The following is a 21,043-nucleotide window of genomic DNA, read 5'->3' as shown; positions in this document are numbered from 1 at the left end:
CACTCAGTGATATGTTTTCAAGCCTAGGTTGTTTAAAGTCCAAGATTTCCAAACAGATATTGCTTATGGCCATACCAGCCAAAGAACGCCTGCTCTCGTCTGATCTCGGAAGCTAAGAAGGCTTGGGCCTGGTTAGTACTTGGATGGGAGACCTCCTCGGAATACCAGGTGTTGTAAGCTTTAACTGTTGAAAAACTTTTTAAAATGAAGTTTTTTTGCATGGCTTTGTTAGTTTTTCTAAAGAAAGTTAAGAGGTATTTTCACTCTGTGATATGTTTTTAAGCCTAGGTTGTTTAAAGTCCAAGATTTGCAAGCAGAGATTGCTTACGGCCATACCAGCCCAAGATCGCCCGGTATCGTCTGATCTCGGAAGCTAAGAAGGCTTGGGCCTGCTTAGTACTTGGATGGGAGACCTCCTGGGAATGCCAGGTGCTGTAAGCTTTAACTGTTGAAAAACTTTTTTAAAAGAAGTTTTTTTGCATCGCTTTGTTAGTTTTTTTCTAAAGTAAGTTAAAATGTATTTTTAATCTGTGATATGTTTTCAAGCCTAGGTTGTTTAAAGTCCAAGATTTGCAAGCAGAGATTGCTTACGGCCATACCAGCCCAAGAACGCCCGGTCTCGTCTGATCTCGGAAGCTAAGAAGGTTTGGGCCTGGTTAGTACTTGGATGGGAGACCTCCTGGGAATGCCAGGTGCTGTAAGCTTTAACTGTTGAAAAACTTTTTAAAATGAAGTTTTTTTGCATCGCTTTGTTAGTTTTTTTCTAAAGTAAGTTAAGAGGTATTTTCACTCTGTGATATGTTTTCAAGCCTAGGTTGTTTAAAGTCCAAGATTTTCAAGCAGAGATTGCTTACGGCCATACCAGCCCAAGAACGCCCGGTCTCGTCTGATCTCGGAAGCTAAGAAGGCTTGGGCCTGGTAAGTACTTGGATGGGAGACCTCCTGGGAATACCAGGTGCTGTAAGTTTTAACTGTTGAAAAACTTTTTAAAATGAATTTTTTTTGCATCGCTTTGTTAGTTTTTTTCTAAAGTAAGTTAAGAGGTATTTTCACTCTGTAATATGTTTTCAAGCCTAGGTTGTTTAAAGTCAAAGATTTTCAAGCAGAGATTGCTTACGGCCATACCAGCCCAAGAACGCCCGGTCTCGTCTGATCTCGGAAGCTAAGAAGGCTTGGGCCTGGTTAGTACTTGGATGGGAGACCTCCTGGGAATATCAGGTGCTGTAAGCTTTATCTGTTGAAAAACTTTTTAAAATGAATTTTTTTTGCATCGCTTTGTTAGTTTTTTTCTAAAGTAAGTTAAAAGGTATTTTCACTCTGTGATATGTTTTCAAGCCTAGGTTGTTTAAAGTCCAAGATTTTCAAGCAGAGATTGCTTACGGCCATACCAGCCCAAGAATGCCCGGTCTCGTCTGATCTCGGAAGCTAAGAAAGCTTGGGCCTGGTTAGTACTTGGATGGGAGACCTCCTGGGAATGCCAGGTGCTGTAAGCTTTAACTGTTGAAAAACTTTTTAAAATAATTTTTTTTGCATCGCTTTGTTAGTTTTTTTCTAAAGTCAAGAGGTATTTTCACTCTGCGATATGTTTTCAAGCCTAGGTTGTTTAAAGTCCAAGATTTTCAAGCAGAGATTGCTTACTGCCATACCAGCCCAAGAACGCCCGGTCTTATCTGATCTCGGAAGCTAAGAAAGCTTGGGCCTGGTTAGTACTTGGATGGGAGACCTCCTGGGAATACCAGGTGTTGTAAGCTTTAACTGTTGAAAAACTTTTTAAAATGAAGTTTTTTTGCATGGCTTTGTTAGTTTTTCTAAAGAAAGTTAAGAGGTATTTTCACTCTGTGATATGTTTTCAAGCCTAGGTTGTTTAAAGTCCAAGATTTGCAAGCAGAGATTGCTTACGGCCATACCAGCCCAAGATCGCCCGGTATCGTCTGATCTCGGAAGCTAAGAAGGCTTGGGCCTGCTTAGTACTTGGATGGGAGACCTCCTGGGAATGCCAGGTGCTGTAAGCTTTAACTGTTGAAAAACTTTTTAAATGAAGTTTTTTTGCATCGCGTTGTTAGTTTTTTTCTAAAGTAAGTTAAAATGTATTTTTAATCTGTGATATGTTTTCAAGCCTAGGTTGTTTAAAGTCCAAGATTTGCAAGCAGAGATTGCTTACGGCCATACCAGCCCAAGAACGCCCGGTCTCGTCTGATCTCGGAAGCTAAGAAGGTTTGGGCCTGGTTAGTACTTGGATGGGAGACCTCCTGGGAATGCCAGGTGCTGTAAGCTTTAACTGTTGAAAAACTTTTTAAAATGAAGTTTTTTTGCATCGCTTTGTTAGTTTTTTTCTAAAGTAAGTTAAGAGGTATTTTCACTCTGTGATATGTTTTCAAGCCTAGGTTGTTTAAAGTCCAAGATTTTCAAGCAGAGATTGCTTACGGCCATACCAGCCCAAGAACGCCCGGTCTCGTCTGATCTCGGAAGCTAAGAAGGCTTGGGCCTGGTAAGTACTTGGATGGGAGACCTCCTGGGAATTCCAGGTGCTGTAAGTTTTAACTGTTGAAAAACTTTTTAAAATGAATTTTTTTTGCATCGCTTTGTTAGTTTTTTTCTAAAGTAAGTTAAGAGGTATTTTCACTCTGTAATATGTTTTCAAGCCTAGGTTGTTTAAAGTCAAAGATTTTCAAGCAGAGATTGCTTACGGCCATACCAGCCCAAGAACGCCCGGTCTCGTCTGATCTCGGAAGCTAAGAAGGCTTGGGCCTGGTTAGTACTTGGATGGGAGACCTCCTGGGAATATCAGGTGCTGTAAGCTTTATCTGTTGAAAAACTTTTTTAAATGAATTTTTTTTGCATCGCTTTGTTAGTTTTTTTCTAAAGTAAGTTAAAAGGTATTTTCACTCTGTGATATGTTTTCAAGCCTAGGTTGTTTAAAGTCCAAGATTTTCAAGCAGAGATTGCTTACGGCCATATCAGCCCAAGAACGCCCGGTCTCGTCTGAACTCGAAAGCTAAGAAGGCTTGGGCCTGGTTAGTACTTGGATGGGAGATCTACTGTGAATGCCAGGTGCTGTAAGCTTTAACTGTTGAAAAACTTTTTAAAATGAAGTTTTTTTGCATCGCTTTGTTAGTTTTTTTCTAAAGTAAGTTAAGAGGTATTTTTACTCTGTGATATGTTTTCAAGCCTAGGTTGTTTAAAGTCCAAGATTTTCAAGCAGAGATTGCTTACGGCCATACCAGCCCAAGAACACCCGGTCTCGTCTGATCTCGGATGCTAAGAAGGCTTGGGCCTGGTTAGTACTTGGATGGGAGACCTCCTGGGGATGCCAGGTGCTTTAACTGTTGAAAAACGTTTTAAAATGAAGTTTTTTTGCATCGCTTTGTTAGTTTTTTTCTAAAGTTAGTTAAGAGGTATTTTACTCTGTGATATATTTTCAAGCCTAGGTTGTTTAAAGTCAAAGATTTTCAAGCAGAGATTGCTTACGGCCATACCAGCCCAAGAACGCCCGGTCTTGTCTGATCTCGGATGCTAAGAAGGCTTGGGCCTGGTTAGTACTTGGATGGGAGACCTCCTGGGAATGCCAGGTGCTGTAAGCTTTAACTGTTAAAAAACCTTTTAAAATGAAGTTTTTTTGCATCGCTTTGTTAGTTTTTTTCTAAAGTAAGTTAAGAGGTATTTTCACTCTGTGATATGTTTTCAAGCCTAGGTTGTTTAAAGTCCAAGATTTTCAAGCAGAGATTGTTTACGGCCATACCAGCCCAAGAACGCCCGGTCTCGTCTGATCTCGGAAGCTAAGAAGGCTTGGGCCTGGTTAGTACTTGGATGGGAGACCTCCGGGGAATGCCAGGTGCTGTAAGCTTTAACTGTTGAAAAACTTTTTAAAATGAAGTTTTTTTTGCAACGCTTTGATAGTTTTTTTCTAAAGTAAGTTAAGAGGTATTTTCACTCTGTGATATGTTTTCAAGCCTTGGTTTTTTAAAGTCCAAGATTTTCAAGCAGAGATTGTGTTGGAAAAATGTATATATGTTATCATGTAATTACTTCTTTTATTCATATCCTTTAAGCACGAATAGTTATTAATCCTTGGAATATTACTGACAACTCTTAATCATTAACAAACCTCAAAGCAAAGGTTTTAAGTTTGCAGGACTGCATGACCGCGACCTGAGGACCAACAACAAGCAGACCATGATGAACCAGAGTCCAATCACCTGAAGAATCTACAGACGAAGATGAACATGTCACCATGTCACCATGACTCGACCAAAGATCAATTCATAAGACTACGTGTAATACACAATTATTAACTAATATGGTGTGATTTTATGTGAACCCTAATGAACCTACCAAATAAAAGAAGGAGATGCGATGAAGGACGCCAGAGCTTTTGGAAGCCTGTTGTAAGGCGTGACTTCCATTCGCTCTCCTTGCAAGTAAAACGGACTCAAATGCTTTGTGTCTTTCTTCTCTTTGTTTAGTAAATGTTATACTGACAGATAAACCTAACATTTAATTGGTCCTTCGAGCCGGATCCCAAGATACCGAAAGATCACCAGCAGACAGAGCGGAAAATCACCAGGAAAACTGTGGCCACGGTCAGAAAGACCCTTTTTGGGACTGGGAAAAACCGACTGTCGGCTGGGATCCGTAGGTTGAACGGGATCCTGTAATTGAGAGAAGACACGGGGTAAGTTGACTCTTATTTAAAATGGTATGAATGATTTGGTAACAAGAGGTTACATAATAAGAAGTTACAAGAGGTAACTGGGGTAACAAGAGGTTACTTAAGCAAAACCCTGGGTATTCTAGACTCTGGCAGGTAAAAGGGCAGTTTTTAAGTTCCGTGGGGAGGTGCAGACTCCTCTGCCGGGTGGCAGTTAAATTCTGTGGGGAAGCGGACTCCTCTGCTTGTAAAAAGAACGTTCAATAATACTCATACAGGTGTATGAGCGTGCGCGCAGGTGTGAATGTGTGAATGAGAGGGAGTGAAAGTCACTTGATTGACACTCCATATAAAAACTCACAGGGGGTAAACAGTGGCCTCTCGTGGAAGCAAACGCAAGGTTTTTCCCACCCCAAAGCCTTTGGGGTCGAAGTGGAAAACACCACGAGAGGAATTTTTATACACTGTCCTGTGATCAGTTACCAGTGTCTTAGGTTACCCTAGGTACGACGTACACACTGGTCGAAATTTTACTTAAAAATGGGTAAGGGGTCCAGTAAACCTGAACCAAAAGAGAAACTAAAATGTAAGGACTGGAAGTATGTAGAGCAAGTAAATAAGGCTTACGTCGAACCGTTAAATAAATGGATAACGAAATATAAATTCGACGGGCAACTGAGGGTAAAAAGTTTAATAGAGTTACTGGGAGCCATTAAACTGGGATGTAAGAATAAGGAAAAGCAAATGAAGAAAGAAGGGGTTGAAGCTTTAATGCATTGGATTAAAATAGCTGGGAAAAGAGAAGAGGGAGAGAGAAAAGGCAGGCAGGCTGGGGCAAAGAGCAAGGAGGAGGGGGGATTCACTGTTGAAAAAACTGATAACACCATTCTGTTTCATCGCACGGAGGACGATGAGTCAGTAATCAGAGGGAGCCGTAAGGGAGGGGTGAGCGAAGCTTATAAAGAAGGAGCAGAAGCGGAAGGGGCGATGAATTTGCCGCACCTTCCCTCTGCTCCTGCAATCCCACATATATATCCTAATTTAGACAAATTGGAAAATCCCCCTGCTTATGACCCTAACGGTAGCACTCCCACACCAAATACTAGATCTCGGGGGAAAGTACAAAATTGGTCTAAAAAATGGGGTGAAGTGTTTGACAATTCCTCCGAACCGCAAAAATTGGCAGTAACTGAAGCAAATCAATATCCCCTTATAGAGGTGGCCAACCCTAATGTGGACTCAGGTGAACAGTCTACAACCCTCTTGGTATATCGGACCTGGACGCAGGACGATATAAAAAGAGTGGTGGAGGGCGTCACTTCCTATAAGGAGGATATGCAAAAATTCGAAGAAGATATGGAAGGAATAAGACATTCTTATCACTTAAATGGGAGAGAGGTACAGCAGATATATATGCAAGCAATGGGACACGATTGGCACCATGTAAAAGGTAACTGGTCTCCTTTAAGGGTTACAGGAGACCTTCTAAAACACGATGACACAGAATTGAGAAATAAAACAAATGACTTATTGGGAAGAATACGGGAAAGGTACAGAAAGAGAGCAAATTACACTGAAATTGGGAGAGTTAAACAAGAGGAGAATGAGAAGTTTGAGGATTATAAACTAAGAATGGAAGCTGTTTTTAAACTGCATAGCGGTCTTAGAGATGACGGGGCTGATGGGGGGGTGTACCATCAGCAATTAAAAAATGCTTTGCATAATGGATCAAAAGACTGTGTGCGCAGTTGGGTAGATAAACATATGATAGGAATGCCCACTAGGAGCTTGGATGAGTACATTGATCACGCCGTTCACATCGACAAATTAATAAGAACTAAAAAAATAAAAAAGATAAACTTACAAAGAAACCGGACACCTTTTGGGGAAGTATCGGGACTGACGCGGAAACATTTTACCAGGACAGCCGAGGTAGAGGGAGACAGAGAGGACACTTCCAAAAGGGCAGAGTAGGAAGGAGAGGAGGTATCCAGGGACGAGGGTGGACACCACGTAACCAATGGGGAGCAGGTTGCTGGTCTTGCGGGAAGCCTGGGCATATTGCCAAAGACTGTCGTTCAGGGCCAAAAGATAACACAGCATGACTGGAACAGAAACTGCATGGTCCAAAGTCCACAGAGGATGAAACTCATGTGGATTTAAATTTGGAAGAAATTTTTTCTTTAAATCAAGAAAGACTAGAAATAGTCTTAATGGTAAATGGGAAAGAAATCACATTCCTCTGTGACTCTGGAGCATGCAGAACTACATGTAAGGAACACATACCCTATAGTGAACTAAGTGATGAGGTAGTAATTGTACGATCAGCTAATGGGGGTAAAACTGTAGTCACTGCTTCTAAACCAGTTTGGGTAAGAGATCCTAAAGGTATATCATGCAAAATGTCCATCCTTTTTATGCCAGAATGTCCTGTTAATTTGTTGGGAAGAGATGGCTTACTCAATCTAGGTTTGGCGCTCGTCTCCACTCCTGAGGGGAGACTGGTCATCAAACGCAGAGCCGAACTTCAACGGGGTGACCTTTTCCCCCTAGAAGAAAGACGCATTCCAAATTTTTACTACACACTCGACATATCTGACCAAGAACCTCATAAGGTGGGAACTGAATTGCTAAAGGTAGGAGGACAAGTGGGACACTGTCAACCAATCATGACAGATGTGGAACCCATGCCCTCTGATGAACTACACGTCACCATGTGGTACAAAAACACTCCTGGGCCTGATCCAACATATGAAAAGAAACTGTCACAACTCACCCCAACAACCATAACAATTTCTTGCGTTTACTCGGACGGGCAAGGTAACGTGGTGGCAGAGGTCACCTTACCCACCCCACTCAGAGCCATGCTCCGGGGATGGTACCCACCTCACATCTCATTGTATAAAAACAAGGAGAGGGGTTGGAAGTCGTTGGGTAACATAGTTCAAGAAGGTGACAGTGCAACGGATTGGACAGACATAGGCGACCAATTGGAACATAGCGCTCACACAGGCTTGACCAGGAAATGGCTGTATTGGACAATACAGACCAAGGCTGGAGTACGTATAGACTCCGGACACCAGTGACATCTTCTACTAACTGAAGAAGATGAATCACAACTAGCTCAAGTACCTCAATCATTGTGGTCACAAGGACCGTCTGATGTTGGACTGATAAAAGGAATATTGCCAGTACAAATCAGACCCAAAACAGAATATCGACCCTGCATACGACCATATCCACTTAAACCTGATGCACTAGAAGGCATAACACCAGTAATACATGATTTACAACGAGCAGGGGTTATTATAGAATGTGACGATTCCCCCTGCAACACACCAATATTCCCAGTGAAAAAGCAAGCTCCTTCAACGGGATGGAGGATGGTACAGGATCTGCAGGCAGTAAATGCTGCAGTAACACAACGGGCTCCATGTGTTCCTGACCCACACACATTGCTGAATTCTTTAAGATCAGATGCACAAATATTTACTGTGGTTGACATTAGTAATGCCTTTTTCTCCATTCCCATTGACAAAGACAGCCAATTTTGGTTTGCTTTCACATTCAGGGGGAAACGATACACCTATACTAGACTTCCCCAGGGCTACTGCGAAAGCCCTACTATATATTCACAAGCCATGCATGCTAGCATGTCCAAATTTCAACCACCTGGGGGAAGTCAAATACTACTCTATGTTGACGATATATTAGTGGCTTCTCCGAGTCTAGAAATATGCAAAGAAGACACTGTGGCCCTTTTTAAACACCTAGCTCAGGAGGGGCACAAAGTCAGTAAAAACAAACTACAATTATGGAAACCACAGGTCAAATATCTAGGCCACCACCTTAGTGCAGGTGGCAGAACTATTCTAGAAGAACGGAAAACAGCAGGCCTACAGGCGCCAAAACCAATTACTAAGAAACAAATGATGTCATTCTTAGGCTTGACCAATTATTGTAGAAGTTGGGTTCCAAACTACGCGGAAATTACTTCCCCACTCACAGCTTTAATTTACTCTGAAGACCTAAAAATGACATCACCACTGAACTGGACGTCAGATGCAGAGAAAGCTTTTTGTGATATTAAACAAGCACTGACCTCCAGTTTAGCTTTAGCCTTGCCAAATTATAGTAAACCGTTTATACAGATGGTGGACTGCAAAGACAAGTACATGACTTCTGTTTTAAGTCAACAACATGGAGATAAATTGAGACCAATAGCTTATTTTTCTTCCAAATTAGATAATGTAGCTTGCGCATTACCACATTGTGTGAGAGCGGTGATAGCAGCGTCAATGGCAGTAGAAGTGAGTGCCGGAATAGTTCTATTCCACCCATTGACCCTTAAGGTCCCACACGCAGTAGCGGCTTTACTACTGCAAACTAACATGATCTTTTTATCACCTGCAAGGCACCTCTCCTGCATGGCCACGCTGCTGTCACAGCCACACCTCACCATCGAACGATGCACCACATTGAACCCAGCCACATTGCTACCCTTACCTGATGATGGAGAGCAACACGACTGCCAAGCACTAGCAGAACACACAGCTAAATCTAGGTTAGATTTAAGCGACCAACCTTTGTCTCAGGGAGAGGTAGTGTTCGTTGATGGCTCTTCAAGGAAAAATGATTTGGGTAAAACACTAACGGGTTATGCTGTAGTAACAATAGACACCGTACTTAAAGCTGGACACTTGCCATCAACTTTTTCAGCACAAGCTGCCGAGATTGTCGCTCTGACTGAGGCATGTAAATTAATGAAAGGGAAAGATGTCACCATTTATACTGACAGTCAATATGCATTTGCTACAGTTCACACATTTGCTCAGTATTGGCATAACCGAGGAATGGTCACATCTACTGGGAAACCAGTGACTCACGCTCAATTACTAAAAGAATTGTTAAAAGCTGTCCATCTACCTGCTACATTAGCTGTATGTAAATGTGCAGCACACACAAATTCCAAAGACACAATTTCACTCGGTAATGCCTTCGCTGACCGCATAGCGAAACAAGCTGCTGAACAAAGTATACAAGTTTTGTTTACAGACCAAGACCAATTGATAACTTCTGACATTCTCATTGACATGCAACAACAAAGCACAACACATGAGATAGACACATAGATAAAGCATGGGGCTACAAAACAAAACAAAATTTATGTGTGACCCCGGGGGAAACCAATCCTACCAAAGAATATGTATAAATGGGCTGCAATATTGAGCCATGGGCAATCACATGTCTCAACAGGAGGGATGGTAGGACTGGTACAAAAAAATTTCACCACATATGGGTTTAACCTATATTCAAAAAACTTTTGTAGAGCATGTTTGATATGTGCAAAACATAACGCGCAAGGTAATTTAAGACCAAAACGTGGGCAGTTTCCGAAACCACAATACCCATTCCAAACAATACACATGGATTTTATCCAACTCAGTAAAAGTGAAGGAAAGGAATACTGTTTAGTCATTATAGATGCATTCTCTAAATGGATAGAACTATTTCCAACCAAACATCCAGATGCATTGACAGTAGCAAAAGCCTTATGTAAAGATATTATTCCACGCTATGGAATACCTGAAAAAATATACAGCGATAACGGGACTCATTTTGTAAATCAGATGGTGACTAATATAGGAAAAATGTTTCACATTAATTTGAAAAATCACTGTAGTTATCATCCACAGAGTGCAGGATTAGTGGAACGAATGAATGGAACTATAAAAAATAGACTAAAAAAGTGTATGGAAGAAACACATCGACCATGGACACAATGTTTAGAGTTAGTAAAACTATACATCAATATTACTAGCACAACTGGTTTAACCCCTTATGAAACCCTGTTTGGAAGACCATATAGATTACCTTACTTTCAAAACCAATGGGAAACAGAGGAAGACATGACACTAGCGGACTACATGAGAAAAATGTTAGAAACACAGAAACAAAGTACTCCTGATGACAAACCTGATGGCATAAAACGGAAGCATTGGCACTCACCGAAGTGGGAAGGGCCCTACCAAGTGATCCTGACGACACCGACGGCTGTTAAAATAACAGAGAGGGGTACTTGGATACATCAGTCACATTGTAAAAAGGTCATTTCTGCAAACCCTGCCGACGGGAAAGGTGAGCAAAAGTCTGATAATAGGGTGGACTCAGACGTATAGAATCTGGGTAGACCCGAAAGTCAGTGAAGAACACTTTACAGACACCAATCCTAGAAGAGGCAGTAAGGGGAAAAGGTTGGCAGAAATGAATTATAAGGGCTATAAACCATGTCAAAGAACGGGCTTGATAATACTTTGTGTAATGTTCATAGCAACAGTATGGGTGGTAATGTGGAAAAAAGGCGAAGAAAAAAGGTATAGAGAAACAACAGGGGGCTATACCCAGGAGGGCGAGAGCTGCACCAAAAGGAACGTCCAGACACATATTTGACTCCGACCGATGCAATGATACTGGCAACGGGATAGAAGCATTACACCTTCGTACTATACCAACAGTGTGTGTAAGAGCTAATACTGTTTCGGTGGCCACAATACCAATTACTGTCCTTAACCATAAGGGACACCAAGAGATTGGTGTCTTACAATAATACCTGTTGGGCCTATCTTTACCCCACAATCTCGAAGCGACATATGGTGGTGGTGTGGGGAAAATAAGTTATACGATCGATTGCCCTCAGACACCAAAGGACTGTGTGCATTAGTAACCCTTTTACTACCTGTCTCAATATTTCCAACCACTATAAGTGACCTTTTAACGAAATTGGATAGCTTGGTACCTGCAGATTGGCACAGAACAAAGCGATCTCTTGCACCCTGGGAGAAGTTAACTGACCCAACGTACATAGACGCAATTGGGGTTCCCAGGGGGGTTCCTGATGAATATAAGTTGGCAAATCAAGTAGCAGCAGGATTTGAATCAGCCTTGTGTTGGTGGTGTACGATTAACAAGAATGTGGACAGAATCAATTACATCCATTACAATGTACAGAAATTAGGTAATTGGACACAAGACGGTTTTGAGGCCGTGCATGAGCAATTATCTACTACCTGCCTCATGACTTTTCAGAACAGGATTGCACTTGATATGCTCCTAGCGGAAAAAAAAAATGGGGTTTGTGGCATGTTTGGAGAGCAATGTTGTTCTTTCATACCAAACAACACAGCTGCAGGAGGCAGTCTGACAATGGCCATTGACGGCCTACGCACCCTCAACCGGAAGATGAAGGAGCATTCGGGAGTGGAAACGACCATGTGGGATTCCTGGATGAAAGTATTTGGGAAATACAGAGCTCTAGTTCAATCTGTTTTAGTTTCAATGGCTGTATTTGCAGCAATTTTGACATTGTGTGGATGTTGTTGTATTCCCTGTCTACGCAGTCTTGTGAACCGTCTCATCACTACCGCCTTATCACCAAGGGATGTTGAGCCTACACAGGCGTACCCACTTTTGGAAAATGAAGAATTTTACGGGAGCTATGATTTTAGTGACTTCAAGCTAACTCAACTTTTTCAAGAGAGTCCTCTACAAGAAAAAGACGACTGACCTTTTGTGTGTAAATGTATTTCTCATTGTATGAACTAATAGTTGAAAATCCTAAAGGAAGAGATTATTAGGGAAGCTAACAAAAGAGTAAATAACATGATAAACAGGAGGGAAATGTTGGAAAAATGTATATATGTTATCATGTAATTACTTCTTTTATTCATATCCTTTAAGCACGAATATGTATTAATCCTTGGAATATTACTGACAACTCTTAATCATTAACAAACCTCAAAGCAAAGGTTTTAAGTTTGCAGGACTGCATGACCGCGACCTGAGGACCAACAACAAGCAGACCATGATGAACCAGAGTCCAATCACCTGAAGAATCTACAGACGAAGATGAACATGTCACCATGTCACCATGACTCGACCAAAGATCAATTCATAAGACTACGTGTAATACACAATTATTAACTAATATGGTGTGATTTTATGTGAACCCTAATGAACCTACCAAATAAAAGAAGGAGATGCGATGAAGGACGCCAGAGCTTTTGGAAGCCTGTTGTAAGGCGTGACTTCCATTCGCTCTCCTTGCAAGTAAAACGGACTCAAATGCTTTGTGTCTTTCTTCTCTTTGTTTAGTAAATGTTATGCTGACAGATAAACCAGCCCAAGAACGCCCGGTCTCGTCTGATCTGGTTAGTACTTGGATGGGAGACCTCCTGGGAATACCAGGTGCTGTAAGCTTTAACTGTTGAAAAACTTTTTAAAATGAAGTTTTTTGCATCGTTTTGTTAGTTTTTTTCTTAAGTAAGTTAAGAGGTATTTTCACTCTGGGATATGTTTTCAAGCCTAGGTTGTTTAAAGTCCAAGATTTTCAAGCAGAGCTAGCTTACGGCCATACCAGCCCAAGAACGCCTGGTCTCGTCTGATCTCGGAAGCTAAGAAGGCTTGGGCCTGGTTAGTACTTGGATGGGAGACCTCCTGGGAATACCAGGTGCTGTAAGCTTTAACTGTTGAAAAACTTTTTAAAATGAAGTTTTTTTGCATCGCTTTGTTAGTTTTTTTCTAAAGTAAGTTAAGAGGTATTTTCACTCTGTGATATGTTTTCAAGCCTAGGTTGTTTAAAGTCCAAGATTTTCAAGCAGACATTTCTTACGGCCATACCAGCCCAAGAACGCCCGGTCTCGTCTGATCTCGGAAGCTAAGAAGGCTTGGGCCTGATTAGTACTTGGATGGGAGACCTCCTTCGAATACCAGGTGCTGTAAGCTTTAACTGTTGAAAAACTTTTTAAAATGAAGTTTTTTTGCATCGCTTTGTTAGTTTTATTCTAAAGTAAGTTAAGAGGTATTTTCACTCTGTGATATGTTTTCAAGCCTAGGTTGTTTAAAGTCCAAGATTTTCAAGCAGAGATTGCTTACGGCCATACCAGCCCAAGAACGCCCGGTCTCGTCTGACCTCGGAAGCTAAGAAGGCTTGAGCTTGGTTAGTACTTGGATGGGAGTCCTCCTGGGAATACCAGGTGCTGTAAGCTTTAACTGTTGAAAAACTTTTTAAAATGAAGTTTTTTGCATCGCTTTGTTAGTTTTTTTCTAAAGTACGTTAAGAGGTATTTTCACTCTGTGATATGTTTTCAAGCCTAGGTTGTTTAAAGTCCAAGATTTTCAAGCAGAGATTGCTTACGGCCATACCAGCCCAAGAACACCCGGTCTCGTCTCATCTCGGAAGCTAAGAAGGCTTGGGCCTGGTTAGTACTTGGATGGGAGACCTCCTGGGAATGCCAGGTGCTGTAGGCTTTAACTGTTGAAAAACTTTTTTTAAAATGATTTTTTTTTGCATCGCTTTGTTAGTTTTTTTCTAAAGTAAGTCAAGAGGTATTTTCACTCAGTGATATGTTTTCAAGCCTAGGTTGTTTAAAGTCCAAGATTTCCAAACAGATATTGCTTATGGCCATACCAGCCAAAGAACGCCTGCTCTCGTCTGATCTCGGAAGCTAAGAAGGCTTGGGCCTGGTTAGTACTTGGATGGGAGACCTCCTCGGAATACCAGGTGCTGTAAGCTTTAACTGTAATTTTTCTAAAGTAAGTCAAGAGGTATTTTCACTCTGGGATATGTTTTCAAGCCTAGGTTGTTTAAAGTCCAAGATTTTCAAGCAGAGATTGCTTACGGCCATACCAGCCTAAGAACGCCAGGTCTCGTCTGATCTCGGAAGCTAAAAAGGCTTGGGCCTGGTTAGTACTAGGATGGGAGACCTCCTTGGAATACCAGGTGCTGTAAGCTTTAACTGTTGAAAAACTTTTTAAAATGAAGTTTTTTTGCATCACTTTGTTAGTTTTTTTCTAAAGTAAGTTAAGAGGTAATTTCACTCCGTGATATGTTTTCAAGCCTAGGTTGTTTAAAGTCCAAGATTTTCAAGCAGAGATTGCTTACGGCCATACCAGCCCAGGAATGCCCGGTCTCGTCTGATCTCGGAAGCTAAGAAGGCTTGGGCCTGGTTAGTACTTGGATGGGAGACCTCCTGGGAATACCAGGTGCTGTAAGCTTTAATTGTTGAAAAACTTTTTAAAATGAATTTTTTTTGCATCGCTTTGTTAGTATTTTTCTAAAGTAAGTCAAGAGGTATTTTCACTCTGGGATATGTTTTCAAGCCTAGGTTGTTTAAAGTCCAAGATTTTCAAGCAGAGATTGCTTATGGCCATAACAGCCCAAGAACGCCTGGTCTCGTCTGATCTCGGAAGCTAAAAAGGCTTGGGCCTGTTTAGTACTTGGATGGGAGACCTCCTGGGAATGCCAGGTGCTGTAAGCTTTAACTGTTGAAAAACTTTTTTTAAAATGATTTTTTTTTGCATCGCTTTGTTAGTTTTTTTCTAAAGTAAGTTAAGAGGTAATTTCACTCCGTGATATGTTTTCAAGCCTAGGTTGTTTAAAGTCCAAGATTTCCAAACAGATATTGCTTATGGCCATACCAGCCCAAGAACGCCTGCTCTCGTCTGATCTCGGAAGCTAAGAAGGCTTGGGCCTGGTTAGTACTTGGATGGGAGACCTACTGGGAATACCAGGTGCTGTAAGCTTTAACTGTATAAAAACTTTTTACAATGAATTTTTTTTGCATCGCTTTGTTAGTTTTTTTCTAAAGTAAGTTAAGAGGTATTTTCACTCTGTGATATGTTTTCAAGTCTAGGTTGTTTAAAGTCCAAGATTTTCAAGCAGAGATTGCTTACGGCCGTACCAGCCCAAGAACTCCCGGTATCGTCTGATCTTGGAAGCTAAGAAGGCTTGGGCCTGGTTAGAACTTGGATGGGAGACCTCCTGGGAATGCCAGGTGCTGTAAGCTTTAACTGTTGAAAAACTTTTTAAAATTAAGTTTTTTTGCATCGCTTTCTTAGTTTTTTTCTAAAGTAAGTTAAGAGGTATTTTCACTCTGGGATATGTTTTTAAGCCTAGGTTGTTTAAAGTCCAAGATTTTCAAGCAGAAATTGCTTACGGCCATACCAGCCCAAGAACGCCCGGTCTCGTCTGATCTCGTAAGCTAAGAAGGCTTGGGCCTGGTTAGTACTTGGATGGGAGACCTCCTGGAAATACCAGGTGCTGTAAGCTTTAACTGTTGAAAAACTTTTTAAAATGAAGTTTTTTTGCATCGCTTTATTATTTTTTTTAAAGTAAGTTAAGAGGTATTTTCACTCTGTTATATGTTTTCAAGCCTAGGTAGTTTAAAGGCCAAGATTTTCAAGCAGAGATTGCTTACGGCCATACCAGCCCAAGAACGCCTGGTCTTGTCTGATCTTGGAAGCTAAGAAGGCTTGGGCCTGGTTGGTACTTGGATGGCAGACCTCCTGGGAATACCAGGTGCTGTAAGCTTTAACTGTATAAAAACTTTTTACAATTATTTTTTTTTGCATCGCTTTGTTAGTTTTTTTCTAAAGTAAGTTAAGAGGTATTTTCACTCTGTGATATGTTTTCAAGTCTAGGTTGTTGAAAGTCCAAGATTTTCAAGCAGAGATTGCTTACGGCCGTACCAGCCCAAGAACTCCCGGTATCGTCTGATCTTGGAAGCTAAGAAGGCTTGGGCCTGGTTACTACTTGGATGGGAGACCTCCTGGGAATACCAGGTGCTGTAAGCTTTAACTGTTGAAAAACTTTTTAAAATGAAGTTTTTTTGCATCGTTTTGTTAGTTTTTTTCTTAAGTAAGTTAAGAGGTATTTTCACTCTGGGATATGTTTTCAAGCCTAGGTTGTTTAAAGTCCAAGATTTTCAAGCAGACATTTCTTACGGCCATACCAGCCCAAGAACGCCCGGTCTCGTCTGATCTCGGAAGCTAAGAAGGCTTGGGCCTGATTAGTACTTGGATGGGAGACCTCCTGGGAAAACCAGGTGCTGTAAGCTTTAACTGTTGAAAAACTTTTTAAAATGAAGTTTTTTTGCATCGCTTTGTTAGTTTTTTTCTAAAGTAAGTTAAGAGGTATTTTCACTCTGTGATATGTTTTCAAGCCTAGGTTTTTTAAAGTCCAAGATTTTCAAGCAGACATTTCTTACGGCCATACCAGCCCAAGAACGCCCGGTCTCGTCTGATCTCGGAAGCTAAGAAGGCTTGGGCCTGATTAGTACTTGGATGGGAGACCTCCTGGGAAAACCAGGTGCTGTAAGCTTTAACTGTTGAAAAACTTTTTAAAATGAAGTTTTTTTGCATCGCTTTGTTAGTTTTATTCTAAAGTAAGTTAAGAGGTATTTTCACTCTGTGATATGTTTTCAAGCCTAGGTTGTTTAAAGTCCAAGATTTTCAAGCAGAGATTGCTTACGGCCATACCAGCCCAAGAACGCCCGGTCTCGTCTGACCTCGGAAGCTAAGAAGGCTTGAGCTTGGTTAGTACTTGGATGGGAGTCCTCCTGGGAATACCAGGTGCTGTAAGCTTTAACTGTTGAAAAACTTTTTAAAATGAAGTTTTTTGCATCGCTTTGTTAGTTTTTTTCTAAAGTACGTTAAGAGGTATTTTCACTCTGTGATATGTTTTCAAGCCTAGGTTGTTTAAAGTCCAAGATTTTCAAGCAGAGATTGCTTACGGCCATACCAGCCCAGGAACGCCCGGTCTCGTATGATCTCGGAAGCTAAGAAGGCTTGGGCCTGGTTAGTACTTGGATGGGAGACCTCCTGGGAATACCAGGTGCTGTAAGCTGTAACTGTTGAAAAACTTTTTTTAAAATGAAGTTTTTTTGCATCGCTTTGTTAGTTTTTTTCTAAAGTAAGTCAAGAGGTATTTTCACTCAGTGATATGTTTTCAAGCCTAGGTTGTTTAAAGTCCAAGATTTCCAAACAGATATTGCTTATGGCCATACCAGCCAAAGAACGCCTGCTCTCGTCTGATCTCGGAAGCTAAGAAGGCTTGGGCCTGGTTAGTACTTGGATGGGAGACCTCCTCGGAATACCAGGTGCTGTAAGCTTTAACTGTAATTTTTCTAAAGTAAGTCAAGAGGTATTTTCACTCTGGGATATGTTTTCAAGCCTAGGTTGTTTAAAGTCCAAGATTTTCAAGCAGAGATTGCTTACGGCCATACCAGCCTAAGAACGCCAGGTCTCGTCTGATCTCGGAAGCTAAAAAGGCTTGGGCCTGGTTAGTACTAGGATGGGAGACCTCCTTGGAATACCAGGTGCTGTAAGCTTTAACTGTTGAAAAACTTTTTAAAATGAAGTTTTTTTGCATCACTTTGTTAGTTTTTTTCTAAAGTAAGTTAAGAGGTAATTTCACTCCGTGATATGTTTTCAAGCCTAGGTTGTTTAAAGTCCAAGATTTTCAAGCAGAGATTGCTTACGGCCATACCAGCCCAGGAATGCCCGGTCTCGTCTGATCTCGGAAGCTAAGAAGGCTTGGGCCTGGTTAGTACTTGGATGGGAGACCTCCTGGGAATACCAGGTGCTGTAAGCTTTAATTGTTGAAAAACTTTTTAAAATGAATTTTTTTTGCATCGCTTTGTTAGTATTTTTCTAAAGTAAGTCAAGAGGTATTTTAACTCTGGGATATGTTTTCAAGCCTAGGTTGTTTAAAGTCCAAGATTTTCAAGCAGAGATTGCTTATGGCCATACCAGCCCAAGAACGCCTGGTCTCGTCTGATCTCGGAAGCTAAGAAGGCTTGGGCCTGTTTAGTACTTGGATGGGAGACCTCCTGGGAATGCCAGGTGCTGTAAGCTTTAACTGTTGAAAAACTTTTTAAAATGAAGTTTTTTTGCATCGCTTTGTTAGTTTTTTCCTAAAGTTAATTAAGAGGTATTTTCACTCTGTGATTAGTTTTCAAGCCTAGGTACTTTAAAGGCCAAGATTTTCAAGCAGAGATTGCTTACGGCCATACCAGCCCAAGAACGCCCGGTCTTGTCTGATCTCGGAAGCTAAGAAGGCTTGGGCCTGGTTAGTATTTGGATGGGAGACCTCCTGGGAATACCAGGTGCTGTAAGCTTTAACTGTTGAAAAACTTTTTAAAATTAAGTTTTTTGCATCGCTTTGTTAGTTTTTTTCTAAAGTACGTTAAGAGGTATTTTCACTCTGTAATATGTTTTCAAGCCTAGGTTGTTTAAAGTCCAAGATTTTCAAGCAGAGATTGCTTACGGCCATACCATCCCAAGAACACCCGGTCTCGTCTCATCTCGGAAGCTAAGAAGGCTTGGGCCTGGTTAGTACTTGGATGGGAGACCTCCTGGGAATGCCAGGTGCTGTAAGCTTTAACTGTTGAAAAACTTTTTTTAAAATGAAGTTTTTTTGCATCGCTTTGTTAGTTTTTTTCTAAAGTAAGTTAAGAGGTAATTTCACTCCGTGATATGTTTTCAAGCCTAGGTTGTTTAAAGTCCAAGATTTCCAAACAGATATTGCTTATGGCCATACCAGCCCAAGAACGCCTGCTCTCGTCTGATCTCGGAAGCTAAGAAGGCTTGGGCCTGGTTAGTACTTGGATGGGAGACCTACTGGGAATACCAGGTGCTGTAAGCTTTAACTGTATGAAAACTTTTTACAATTAATTTTTTTTGCATCGCTTTGTTAGTTTTTTTCTAAAGTAAGTTAAGAGGTATTTTCACTCTGTGATATGTTTTCAAGTCTAGGTTGTTTAAAGTCCAAGATTTTCAAGCAGAGATTGCTTACGGCCGTACCAGCCCAAGAACTCCCGGTATCGTCTGATCTTGGAAGCTAAGAAGGCTTGGGCCTGGTTAGAACTTGGATGGGAGACCTCCTGGGAATGCCAGGTGCTGTAAGCTTTAACTGTTGAAAAACTTTTTAAAATTAAGTTTTTTTGCATCGCTTTCTTAGTTTTTTTCTAAAGTAAGTTAAGAGGTATTTTCACTCTGGGATATGTTTTCAAGCCTAGGTTGTTTAAAGTCCAAGATTTTCAAGCAGAAATTGCTTACGGCCATACCAGCCCAAGAACGCCCGGTCTCGTCTGATCTCGTAAGCTAAGAAGGCTTGGGCCTGGTTAGTACTTGGATGGGAGACCTCCTGGAAATACCAGGTGCTGTAAGCTTTAACTGTTGAAAAACTTTTTAAAATGAAGTTTTTTTGCATCGCTTTGTTATTTTTTTTTAAAGTAAGTTAAGAGGTATTTTCACTCTGTTATATGTTTTCAAGCCTAGGTAGTTTAAAGGCCAAGATTTTCAAGCAGAGATTGCTTACGGCCATACCAGCCCAAGAACGCCTGGTCTTGTCTGATCTTGGAAGCTAAGAAGGCTTGGGCCTGGTTGGTACTTGGATGGCAGACCTCCTGGGAATACCAGGTGCTGTAAGCTTTAACTGTATAAAAACTTTTTACAATTATTTTTTTTTGCATCGCTTTGTTAGTTTTTTTCTAAAGTAAGTTAAGAGGTATTTTCACTCTGTGATATGTTTTCAAGTCTAGGTTGTTGAAAGTCCAAGATTTTCAAGCAGAGATTGCTTACGGCCGTACCAGCCCAAGAACTCCCGGTATCGTCTGATCTTGGAAGCTAAGAAGGCTTGGGCCTGGTTACTACTTGGATGGGAGACCTCCTGGGAATGCCAGGTGCTGTAAGCTTTAACTGTTGAAAAACATTTTAAAATGAAGTTTTTTTGCATCGCTTTGTGAGTTTTTTTCTAAAGTAAGTTAAGAGGTATTTTCATTCTGTGATATGTTTTCAAGCCTAGGTTTTTTAAAGTCCAAGATTTTCAAGCAGTGATTGCTTACGGCAATACCAGCCCAAGAACGCCAGGTCTTATCTGATCTTGGAAGCTAAGAAGGCTTGGGCCTGGTTACTACTTGGATGGGAGACCTCCTGGGAATACCAGGTGCTGTAAGCTTAACTGTTGAAAAACTTTTTAAAATTAAGTATTTTTGCATCGCTTTCTTAGTTTTTTTCTAAAGTAAGTTAAGAGGTATTTTCACTCTGGGATATGTTTTCAAGCCTAGGTTGTTTAAAGTCCAAGATTTTCAAGCAGAGATTGCTTACGGCCATACCAACCCAAGAACGCCCGGTCTCATTTACGGCATTTGTCTCGTCTGATCTCGGAAGCTAAGAAGGCTTGGGCCTGGTTAGTACTTGGATGGGAGACCTCCTGGAAATACCAGGTGCAGTAAGCTTTAACTGTTGAAAAACTTTTTAAAATGAAGTTTTTTTGCATCGCTTTGTTATTTTTTTTTAAGTAAGTTAAGAGGTATTTTTACTCTGTGATATGTTTTCAAGCCTAGGTAGTTTAAAGGCCAAGATTTTCAAGCAGAGATTGCTTACGGCCATACCTGCCCAAGAATGCCCGGTCTCGTCTGATCTTGGAAGCTAAGAAGGCTTGGGCCTGGTTAGTACTTGGATGGGAGACCTCCTGGGAATTCCAGGTGCTGTAAGCTTTAACTGTTGAAAACTTTTTTAAATGAAGTTTTTTTGCATCGCTTTGTTAGTTTTTTT

General features: G+C 41.1%; 30 non-coding genes and 16 pseudogenes across 30 annotated transcripts; all 46 read left to right on the top strand.

Moving 5' to 3' along the window:
* Positions 1-61: 61 nt before the first annotated feature.
* On the top strand, positions 62-180 carry LOC114771631 (uncharacterized; annotated as a pseudogene).
* Positions 181-322: 142 nt separating this feature from the next.
* Positions 323-441, top strand: LOC114771635 (uncharacterized; annotated as a pseudogene).
* Positions 442-585: 144 nt separating this feature from the next.
* On the top strand, positions 586-704 carry LOC114771572 (5S ribosomal RNA). The gene has a single exon (XR_003743794.1). It is a non-coding gene; the product is annotated as a 5S ribosomal RNA (ribosomal RNA).
* Positions 705-848: 144 nt separating this feature from the next.
* Positions 849-967, top strand: LOC114771556 (5S ribosomal RNA). Its single transcript, XR_003743779.1, has one exon. It is a non-coding gene; the product is annotated as a 5S ribosomal RNA (ribosomal RNA).
* Positions 968-1,111: 144 nt separating this feature from the next.
* LOC114771543 (5S ribosomal RNA) lies at positions 1,112-1,230 on the top strand. Its single transcript, XR_003743767.1, has one exon. It is a non-coding gene; the product is annotated as a 5S ribosomal RNA (ribosomal RNA).
* Positions 1,231-1,374: 144 nt separating this feature from the next.
* On the top strand, positions 1,375-1,493 carry LOC114771592 (5S ribosomal RNA). The gene has a single exon (XR_003743815.1). It is a non-coding gene; the product is annotated as a 5S ribosomal RNA (ribosomal RNA).
* A 139-nt stretch (positions 1,494-1,632) lies between these two features.
* On the top strand, positions 1,633-1,751 carry LOC114771624 (uncharacterized; annotated as a pseudogene).
* Positions 1,752-1,893: 142 nt separating this feature from the next.
* Positions 1,894-2,012, top strand: LOC114771634 (uncharacterized; annotated as a pseudogene).
* A 143-nt stretch (positions 2,013-2,155) lies between these two features.
* Positions 2,156-2,274, top strand: LOC114771570 (5S ribosomal RNA). The gene has a single exon (XR_003743792.1). It is a non-coding gene; the product is annotated as a 5S ribosomal RNA (ribosomal RNA).
* A 144-nt stretch (positions 2,275-2,418) lies between these two features.
* On the top strand, positions 2,419-2,537 carry LOC114771558 (5S ribosomal RNA). The gene has a single exon (XR_003743781.1). It is a non-coding gene; the product is annotated as a 5S ribosomal RNA (ribosomal RNA).
* Positions 2,538-2,681: 144 nt separating this feature from the next.
* LOC114771542 (5S ribosomal RNA) lies at positions 2,682-2,800 on the top strand. Its single transcript, XR_003743766.1, has one exon. It is a non-coding gene; the product is annotated as a 5S ribosomal RNA (ribosomal RNA).
* Positions 2,801-2,944: 144 nt separating this feature from the next.
* On the top strand, positions 2,945-3,063 carry LOC114771639 (uncharacterized; annotated as a pseudogene).
* A 144-nt stretch (positions 3,064-3,207) lies between these two features.
* LOC114771664 (uncharacterized) lies at positions 3,208-3,326 on the top strand (annotated as a pseudogene).
* Positions 3,327-3,462: 136 nt separating this feature from the next.
* On the top strand, positions 3,463-3,581 carry LOC114771603 (5S ribosomal RNA). Its single transcript, XR_003743826.1, has one exon. It is a non-coding gene; the product is annotated as a 5S ribosomal RNA (ribosomal RNA).
* Positions 3,582-3,725: 144 nt separating this feature from the next.
* Positions 3,726-3,844, top strand: LOC114771583 (5S ribosomal RNA). The gene has a single exon (XR_003743806.1). It is a non-coding gene; the product is annotated as a 5S ribosomal RNA (ribosomal RNA).
* A 9,203-nt stretch (positions 3,845-13,047) lies between these two features.
* Positions 13,048-13,166, top strand: LOC114771554 (5S ribosomal RNA). Its single transcript, XR_003743777.1, has one exon. It is a non-coding gene; the product is annotated as a 5S ribosomal RNA (ribosomal RNA).
* Positions 13,167-13,310: 144 nt separating this feature from the next.
* LOC114771599 (5S ribosomal RNA) lies at positions 13,311-13,429 on the top strand. The gene has a single exon (XR_003743822.1). It is a non-coding gene; the product is annotated as a 5S ribosomal RNA (ribosomal RNA).
* Positions 13,430-13,573: 144 nt separating this feature from the next.
* LOC114771620 (5S ribosomal RNA) lies at positions 13,574-13,692 on the top strand. Its single transcript, XR_003743843.1, has one exon. It is a non-coding gene; the product is annotated as a 5S ribosomal RNA (ribosomal RNA).
* Positions 13,693-13,835: 143 nt separating this feature from the next.
* LOC114771610 (5S ribosomal RNA) lies at positions 13,836-13,954 on the top strand. The gene has a single exon (XR_003743833.1). It is a non-coding gene; the product is annotated as a 5S ribosomal RNA (ribosomal RNA).
* Positions 13,955-14,100: 146 nt separating this feature from the next.
* Positions 14,101-14,219, top strand: LOC114771617 (5S ribosomal RNA). Its single transcript, XR_003743840.1, has one exon. It is a non-coding gene; the product is annotated as a 5S ribosomal RNA (ribosomal RNA).
* A 100-nt stretch (positions 14,220-14,319) lies between these two features.
* On the top strand, positions 14,320-14,438 carry LOC114771578 (5S ribosomal RNA). The gene has a single exon (XR_003743800.1). It is a non-coding gene; the product is annotated as a 5S ribosomal RNA (ribosomal RNA).
* Positions 14,439-14,582: 144 nt separating this feature from the next.
* On the top strand, positions 14,583-14,701 carry LOC114771551 (5S ribosomal RNA). Its single transcript, XR_003743774.1, has one exon. It is a non-coding gene; the product is annotated as a 5S ribosomal RNA (ribosomal RNA).
* Positions 14,702-14,845: 144 nt separating this feature from the next.
* LOC114771642 (uncharacterized) lies at positions 14,846-14,964 on the top strand (annotated as a pseudogene).
* Positions 14,965-15,110: 146 nt separating this feature from the next.
* Positions 15,111-15,229, top strand: LOC114771607 (5S ribosomal RNA). Its single transcript, XR_003743830.1, has one exon. It is a non-coding gene; the product is annotated as a 5S ribosomal RNA (ribosomal RNA).
* Positions 15,230-15,373: 144 nt separating this feature from the next.
* Positions 15,374-15,492, top strand: LOC114771667 (uncharacterized; annotated as a pseudogene).
* A 144-nt stretch (positions 15,493-15,636) lies between these two features.
* LOC114771597 (5S ribosomal RNA) lies at positions 15,637-15,755 on the top strand. The gene has a single exon (XR_003743820.1). It is a non-coding gene; the product is annotated as a 5S ribosomal RNA (ribosomal RNA).
* A 142-nt stretch (positions 15,756-15,897) lies between these two features.
* Positions 15,898-16,016, top strand: LOC114771647 (uncharacterized; annotated as a pseudogene).
* A 144-nt stretch (positions 16,017-16,160) lies between these two features.
* Positions 16,161-16,279, top strand: LOC114771654 (uncharacterized; annotated as a pseudogene).
* Positions 16,280-16,423: 144 nt separating this feature from the next.
* Positions 16,424-16,542, top strand: LOC114771561 (5S ribosomal RNA). Its single transcript, XR_003743784.1, has one exon. It is a non-coding gene; the product is annotated as a 5S ribosomal RNA (ribosomal RNA).
* Positions 16,543-16,686: 144 nt separating this feature from the next.
* On the top strand, positions 16,687-16,805 carry LOC114771560 (5S ribosomal RNA). Its single transcript, XR_003743783.1, has one exon. It is a non-coding gene; the product is annotated as a 5S ribosomal RNA (ribosomal RNA).
* A 144-nt stretch (positions 16,806-16,949) lies between these two features.
* Positions 16,950-17,068, top strand: LOC114771619 (5S ribosomal RNA). Its single transcript, XR_003743842.1, has one exon. It is a non-coding gene; the product is annotated as a 5S ribosomal RNA (ribosomal RNA).
* Positions 17,069-17,211: 143 nt separating this feature from the next.
* Positions 17,212-17,330, top strand: LOC114771547 (5S ribosomal RNA). Its single transcript, XR_003743771.1, has one exon. It is a non-coding gene; the product is annotated as a 5S ribosomal RNA (ribosomal RNA).
* Positions 17,331-17,476: 146 nt separating this feature from the next.
* LOC114771616 (5S ribosomal RNA) lies at positions 17,477-17,595 on the top strand. The gene has a single exon (XR_003743839.1). It is a non-coding gene; the product is annotated as a 5S ribosomal RNA (ribosomal RNA).
* A 100-nt stretch (positions 17,596-17,695) lies between these two features.
* Positions 17,696-17,814, top strand: LOC114771577 (5S ribosomal RNA). Its single transcript, XR_003743799.1, has one exon. It is a non-coding gene; the product is annotated as a 5S ribosomal RNA (ribosomal RNA).
* Positions 17,815-17,958: 144 nt separating this feature from the next.
* Positions 17,959-18,077, top strand: LOC114771549 (5S ribosomal RNA). The gene has a single exon (XR_003743773.1). It is a non-coding gene; the product is annotated as a 5S ribosomal RNA (ribosomal RNA).
* Positions 18,078-18,221: 144 nt separating this feature from the next.
* Positions 18,222-18,340, top strand: LOC114771595 (5S ribosomal RNA). Its single transcript, XR_003743818.1, has one exon. It is a non-coding gene; the product is annotated as a 5S ribosomal RNA (ribosomal RNA).
* A 144-nt stretch (positions 18,341-18,484) lies between these two features.
* On the top strand, positions 18,485-18,603 carry LOC114771589 (5S ribosomal RNA). Its single transcript, XR_003743812.1, has one exon. It is a non-coding gene; the product is annotated as a 5S ribosomal RNA (ribosomal RNA).
* Positions 18,604-18,746: 143 nt separating this feature from the next.
* On the top strand, positions 18,747-18,865 carry LOC114771633 (uncharacterized; annotated as a pseudogene).
* A 146-nt stretch (positions 18,866-19,011) lies between these two features.
* LOC114771606 (5S ribosomal RNA) lies at positions 19,012-19,130 on the top strand. The gene has a single exon (XR_003743829.1). It is a non-coding gene; the product is annotated as a 5S ribosomal RNA (ribosomal RNA).
* A 144-nt stretch (positions 19,131-19,274) lies between these two features.
* LOC114771666 (uncharacterized) lies at positions 19,275-19,393 on the top strand (annotated as a pseudogene).
* A 144-nt stretch (positions 19,394-19,537) lies between these two features.
* On the top strand, positions 19,538-19,656 carry LOC114771596 (5S ribosomal RNA). The gene has a single exon (XR_003743819.1). It is a non-coding gene; the product is annotated as a 5S ribosomal RNA (ribosomal RNA).
* Positions 19,657-19,799: 143 nt separating this feature from the next.
* On the top strand, positions 19,800-19,918 carry LOC114771646 (uncharacterized; annotated as a pseudogene).
* Positions 19,919-20,062: 144 nt separating this feature from the next.
* LOC114771658 (uncharacterized) lies at positions 20,063-20,181 on the top strand (annotated as a pseudogene).
* A 144-nt stretch (positions 20,182-20,325) lies between these two features.
* Positions 20,326-20,444, top strand: LOC114771652 (uncharacterized; annotated as a pseudogene).
* Positions 20,445-20,587: 143 nt separating this feature from the next.
* LOC114771668 (uncharacterized) lies at positions 20,588-20,724 on the top strand (annotated as a pseudogene).
* Positions 20,725-20,866: 142 nt separating this feature from the next.
* On the top strand, positions 20,867-20,985 carry LOC114771586 (5S ribosomal RNA). Its single transcript, XR_003743809.1, has one exon. It is a non-coding gene; the product is annotated as a 5S ribosomal RNA (ribosomal RNA).
* Positions 20,986-21,043: the final 58 nt, after the last annotated feature.

The sequence above is a fragment of the Denticeps clupeoides genome, unplaced genomic scaffold (assembly GCF_900700375.1).
Source record: "Denticeps clupeoides unplaced genomic scaffold, fDenClu1.1, whole genome shotgun sequence".
In the NCBI taxonomy this organism is placed as follows: Eukaryota; Metazoa; Chordata; class Actinopteri; order Clupeiformes; family Denticipitidae; genus Denticeps; species Denticeps clupeoides.
Note: the sequence above shows the minus strand (reverse complement) of the source record. Positions and strands in the feature narration are given on the sequence as shown.